Genomic DNA, 6,964 nt, shown 5'->3' on the forward strand with positions numbered 1-6,964 from the left:
AAAGCTGTGTACAATCTCAATCTCTTCACCATCCATCCTGATGCTGCCGATTGGTCCAGTGGTGAGAATCTTTGTCTTCTTGACATTGAGCCTCAATCTATATTGCAGGCTGCAGTCCTTGACACTCTGCAGCAGGTGCTTCAGGTTCTCCTCAGTTTCAGCAAGCAGGGTTGTGTCATCCGCATAATGCAGATTGTTGATGACTATACAAAGAAAAATATGATTTCAGGATCATGGATAACAATTCCTTTCACTTTGTGATGATTTTCTCTCAACTCCCTTTTGAAATTGCTTAAGAAAGAACTGTAAAGAGCCTTAGTCATGAAAGTCCCCAAAACTAAGAATATTAACAAAGAGGTTTGTTCACATCTGCAATGCTTTATTCTGATCACTACACAAAGAAGATTATTTAATCAGTTAAGACCAATGGTTTTCAAAGGGAACATAAATTCATTCTTTTTTCTGATTGCTGTTGAGTCAGAATGAACTCCTAGCTGATCCACCATTGGATTTATAAGTCTGTAAGTAGCAGGGAAAAGTTCATCATGATTCTCCCTTAAAGCCACTGATAGACATGGGCCACCAGATAGACACAGTCTTTAAATGACCAGACCAACTATCTATGGACTATATCATCACAGCTCCCATAAATTGGTTTATTTATTGGCTACACTTATTTTCCTTTGTGTAGTCAGATAGCCTGAAGACATAGCCATCTGTTATATTCAAGGTAGAATTATAATTACTTGGAGTGATGCAGATCCTGTTCTTATAAAACCATAAAGGCAAACAGAAAATCAGGGAACTAGAATTACAAGGAATGAGTTGAATCATGTTGCTATTCTCTTTGAGTTGCAAGGTACAACTGTCAGATTTAAACAACAACTTACTCAGATGGTAAGTATCACCCCACTATTGGAGTAAAAGTACCCTTTCCTTTCACCCAAGCCTCACCAGGTTCTTCTTAGAAACAATCAAAACTGCTTATAACTGAATGATATAACTCCTTTCCAAATATCAGCTAACAGGAAGCCAGCTACAAAGTTAATTTGTACCAAAATTGACATGTGATGATGATAAAGTGAGATTAAATGATGACGGTGGTAAAGGGATTGATGCTGTTACTCAGAGATGCTATGGGGATTTGTCCTTTCCTTCTCAGACTACTGGATGGAATAATTGTAACCTTTTTAAAATGTGTTTTATTTCATCACAACCAGATGGATGTGCCTTAAAGGTAATATATATCAGATACAGCAGTCCAGGACCAGTTGCACTCCTAATCCAAAGGCTGCACAACACCCATGGTTCAAATCTACCCAGGACTCTGAGGGAGAAAGACAGTCAGTCGTTGCCGATTGTGATGTACAGTCTAAGAAACTCAATAAAGAATCACTGAGTCAGAACTGACTAGATGAAAGTGGGTTTAGAGTAGAATGATGACGCGTTTGGTTGACTAGTATAGAATAGGTTGGACTATGAGCAGGAACCCGGGTGTCCTCTATGAGATAATACGTATGTTCTTTAAGAAATGTGCCTCTTAGATTACATGAAGTTTGGCACCTTTTATTTTGTAAAGTCAAAGATTTGACATAGAACATATTGCTCATTGATCCTAAAACATTGTATCTTGTTGACAGAGTAATACAGCCCAGGTATAAATTAAACTGCAGTGTTTTGAATTGTTTCTGAATAGTGACATGCCCTACATCTTTTCTTTTGACCTTTGTGCAGTAGTAAAATATCCTGTCTCCTTGGCATTTTTACTTTCACAGTATTCTCTTCTTCTAAGTCCTGAAGGCATTTCCCCCACCCCAAAACCACCTCAAGTTTCCAAATAGAATTGCATGATTTAGGCATAATAGTCCCTGACAGCGGCAGAGAAACAGTCCCTTTTAAAGGATTTATGGATTTTTCAGAATGCTATCTGGGATGCCACCTCTGCCCACATCACTGATTCATGAGTTCATCTTTGGCGAGACAGCCTCAGAATTACTTTTCTACAGGGAACTGATAACTTCTTGGGGGATGAAGAGGGTCAGCCTGTTACTGGGTGGATATCATACAACATAAAGCCCCAATGCAATAACGCTATAAAATGTCATCAAGTATTTTACAAAATGAGGTACTTGCTGCTTGGATTCCATCAAGAAGCAATTTTTACTCTGATCACCTGAAGTCACTTCATCTGTCTTTCAGAGTTCGCCTGCCTGTCTGCTTATCACTTTTCCTCTAAAAGAGGATTTGTTATTCTGTCAATTTCCCTATTGTCTTCAGCTGCTGTTTTGTATAAACAGAATCCTAATGTAAGCAACAATTAGGACAATAAAAATAATGTTAACCTCTTTATACTTTCAGGGATCATTTCTATAGTTCGTTAACCTCTTTTTAAATCTTTGAATAATTTCCTGAGGTCTATAACACCTTCCAGCAATTGATACATCAGAGCAGATTGACATCTTTGGTTTGTGTCTTTGAATTTTTTCTTATGTAAATTTTATTGTATATTTTTTCTTTAGATGTTAGGTCACAGGTAGGAATATTCCTAATATCCCCCTTTCACTCCTTTCTTTGTTTTGAAGCACATAGCAACTTTTTTATGAGACATAAAAGTACTACTGAGGGTAGCTTCTTGTTGTTATGTGCTATCAAGTTGCTTGCGACTCAGAGCGACCCTATGCACAAGAGCCCTAAATGCCATTCTATCCTGTGCCAACCTTGCCATCTCAAGCACACTCATTCCCACCACCCCAATCACAGAATCGATCCATCTCACCGAGGGTCTTCCTCTCCTGCACCGTCCCCCCACTCTCCCAAACATGATGTCCCTCTCCAAGGACCAGTCCCTCCTTGCAACATGCCCAAAATATGTCAGATGAAGCTTCAGAATCCTTGACTCCAAGGAGCATTCTGGCTTCACCTTCTCCAGGACAAACCTGTTTGTTCTCCTAGCAGTCCATGGTATATTCAACACTCTTCTCCAGCACCACAACTCAAAGGCATCAATTCTCTTTCTACCATCCCTATTGACTGTCCAACTCTCAGATGCATACCACGTAATTGCAAAGACTATAGCCTAGAACAGGCTCACCTTAGTCTCCATCTTGATGTCATTGCTCTTCAGTACTCTTGAGATGTCCCTCACAGTTGATTTTCCCAATGCAATTCGTCTCTTGATTTCCTGGCTGGTTGTACCAAGAGTGTTTATTGTGGAGCCGAGTAAACTAAAACTGTTAACTATCTCAATCTCTTCGCCATCCATACTGATGCTGCCAATTGGCCCAGTGGTGAGACTCTTTGTTTTCTTGATGTTGAGCTTCAATCCACATTGAAGACTGCAGTCCTTGACCTTCTGCAGCAAGCACTTCAGGTCCTCCTACGTTTCAGCAAGCAGGTTGTGTCATCTGCATAATGCAGGTTGTTGATAACTATTCCACCAATCCTGATGCCACATTCCTCCTCATACAGCCCAGCGTCTTGGGTGATCTATTTTACATACAGATTGAAAAGGTACGGAGAAAAAATACATCCCTGATGTACCCCCTTTTTGATATTTTACCATGTAGTGTCTCCTTACTTTGTTCTGACAACTGCCTCTTGGTCTAACTATAGGTTTCGCATTAGCACGATCAAATGTTCTGGGATTCCCATTCTTCTCAGAGTCAGCCATAGCTTGTTGTGATCCGCATAGTCAAAAGTCTTTGCATAGTCAATGAAGCATAGATAGACATTCTTCTGGTATTCTTAGCGTTTCTTAAGCTGAAGGAGTTGAAAAACAAATTCAAGCCACAGGTGGCAATGCTTAAGGATACTTTGGGTAGAATTATCCAAAAAGTATCAACAGAAGATGGAAGGAGTACAGAGAGTCACTGTATCAAAAGGAGTTGTCTGACACAGAAGAATTTAATGAAATAACATATGAACAAGAGCCTATGGTGATGAACGAGGAAGTTCAAGTTGCTCTGAAGGAATGGGCAAAGAAAGAAAGGCTCCAGGAGTTGACAGCATACCAACTGATTTATTTCAACAAACAGACGCTGCCCTGGATGTGCTCACCAAGTTGTGACAAGAAATCTGGAGGACAGCCAGCTGGCCAACTGACTAGAAGAGATCGATATTTGTTCCCATTGCAAAGAAAGGTGACCCAACAGAGTGCAGTAATTATCGAACAGTATCATTAATATCACATGCAAGCAAGATTCTGCTGCAAATTATCCAAAAACATTGGGAACAATATGTCAACAGAGAACTGCCAGATGTGCAGGCTGGATTTAGAAGAGGTAGTGGTACCAGGAATTTTTGGTGACCTATTACTCATATAAATAAGATAGTTCATCTTCTATATGAATTGAAAATGTCTTGACTGGCTTAAGAAGTAATCCTTATAATCACAGATTGAATCCTTTGCAGTGGGTACTTTCTAGGACCTTGATACTCAAAGGACAATGTATGGACCATTTGGAAGCTTCAGAAAAATACAAAATCTTGACTATACCTGAGTCAAGACTTATATTTCAGTAAAATCTTCAGGTGATGTGAGTGTATATTAATATTTGATAAACAAAACTGTTCTATAAATCATGATAGACTTTAGTGATTTTACTTTATAAAATCATCAAAATGGCACTTTAATGTAAATAATCATTGAGAACTTCATTGCATAAGTGAGAAATCAAATTTCTTGACAATTTTACTAATATTCTCAAGGTCACATAGTCAGTATATCCAAACCTGGTAGTAAATTCTAAGTCATGATGACCACAAGCTGATCCAAGTAGAACTGTACTGTGTAGGGCTTTCAAAACCGATATGTTGTGATCATAGATATCAGGCTTTTCCTCTGAGATTCTTCTGGGTGCATTCAAATTGCCACTATAAGTTACATGTATGATCAGAGAGCTGGACAATGACTAAGGATGATAGAAGAATCGATGCCTTTGAGTTGTGGTGCTAGAGAAGAGTCTTCAGCATACTATGGACCACCAAAAAACAAACAGGTCTGTCCTGGAGAGGGTAAAACCAAGATGCTTCTTGAAGGTAAGGATTTTGAAGGTCCATCTCAAATACTTTGGACACATGGCCAGGTGGGTCCGGTTCTTGGAGAAAGACATCAAACTTGGAAGGATGGAGGGACAGAACAGGAGAGAAAGACTCTTGATGAGACGGAGTGACACAATAAGTGGTATAATGGGTGGAGGTATATTGGAGACAGTGATACTGGCTCAGGATAGGGCAAGATCCAGAGTTGTTGTGTATAGTAAGGTCGCTATGATTTGCAAACGACTTAACTGGCACATAACAGCAACAACAGTTATATGATACATCTGTTCCTATTCTGATGGAGAAGGTAGAAGAACTAGGCTGTTATTTAGTAACTCTTTCCTCAAAACGCTGAAATATATCTCTTTCTCATGATCATTCTTACCCCTGGCAACGCGTCCATGCTTGACTTTAATCTCAGTATAGAACAAATGATCCAGAAAGCCAAAGGTCACTCTGATAGCAAGCTCTGTGTAGGTGTCCAAATCTTTTTCTTCTAAAAATAATTCCCACTCAACTTTACTCAACTTGAGGGACATCACGCTAAACCAAGGTATCAAAACTTCCCATTTAGTATGTAATTAAATGTGCAAATAATATAATGGCTTTAATGCCTCACCAGGATCCTTACAGACACATCAGAAACCAGTTTCTATGTATTCTTTCTTATAAATGATTTGGATAAAAGAATTAATTCAGTGATAAAGATTGCTTCATCAAAGAAAACAAATCTGGCTATTTACCATTTTAAAAAGAATGGGAACTTGTTATCTGCACATGACATGCTAAAATGAAACTCTTCTTTATTGTGGAAAGATTAAAGATTTTGGCTAAGTTTTACAAACAAAAAGAGTCTAGAAGACAAATGTTTGGAAGTGAAGATTCATCTTTTCTCTGTCATAAAAAAACATAAAATCATTGGATCTGTTCTGAATTCTTCTTAGCTCATTATTTTTGAGCACTTTTTATGACTTCCTTTAGAGTATTTTACTGGAAAAGACATGTAGGTAAGGGAAACAATACACATTTTTCACTTCGGTGAATTCTTTTTTTGTCCTAATAAAACAACCAAGATGTCCTAGAAATTAAAATATTTTCACATTACAAAGATGGTTTATACCTGCTCGATTCACTAAAATAATTTTCCAAATCACCTTAAACTGCTGATATGTAATGTATAGTCCTTGTCTGCATAATCCCTTCTCATGTTGGATGGTGTCTGTAAAACATAGATTTAGTTTACTACTGTATTTTGACAGCCGGCGAAAGTAAAGGACTAGGATGCACAAAGATTATTTTTCTTATTTCCTTAAGTGTTTTATTTTATTTTATAGTATGCTTTTCTAAAGAGTTCACACTGTTTTCACCTCTGCATCTTGTAACAAGATGGAAGTTTTGAAATATCTTAGAACCTTTACAAAGAAATGAAGAGAATTTTTTTCTCAGTATTAATCTTTGTATACTTTTATCCATGCTTATCCAATTTAGTTACAGCAATCCTTGTTTATGTTACCTTAGACCTTACCATAATGTTTTAGAAAAACTGTTGTCATTGCTGTTACTTGGAAAAACAAATAAATTAACAAATCATATATTTGCATACTTAAAGGAGGTTTGTAAACGGTGTACATTTCAAATTCTATTGAAAGTGTTTTGAAGCTGGTGCTATTATTTCAGTGGTTGATTACTTTCATATCAAAGTTTCACTTCATTGAAGATTTTATTTTCCCCCAACTTCTTCAAGATATTTATGTAAGCCCTGTTGTTGTTGTCGTTATATGCCGTCGAATCCTTTGCGACTCACAGCGACGCTATGTACAACAGCCCTAAACTCTGCTCTGTCTTGTACCAACTGCACTGTCTCTGACACTCCCATCCCGATAACCCCAGTCACCGAATCAATACACCTCATAGAGGGCCTTCC

The 6,964-nt window shown here is 38.0% G+C and overlaps 1 pseudogene; it reads right to left on the reverse strand.

The window, feature by feature from the left end:
• LOC102849432 overlaps positions 1 to 5,579 on the reverse strand; it is a 102,948-nt pseudogene extending 97,369 nt beyond the window's left edge.
• Between the last annotated feature and the right edge of the window lie 1,385 nt (positions 5,580 to 6,964).

This window comes from Elephantulus edwardii, unplaced genomic scaffold, assembly GCF_000299155.1.
Source record: "Elephantulus edwardii isolate Elephantulus edwardi_28Jun2011 unplaced genomic scaffold, EleEdw1.0 scaffold00029, whole genome shotgun sequence".
Taxonomy (NCBI): domain Eukaryota; kingdom Metazoa; phylum Chordata; class Mammalia; order Macroscelidea; family Macroscelididae; genus Elephantulus; species Elephantulus edwardii.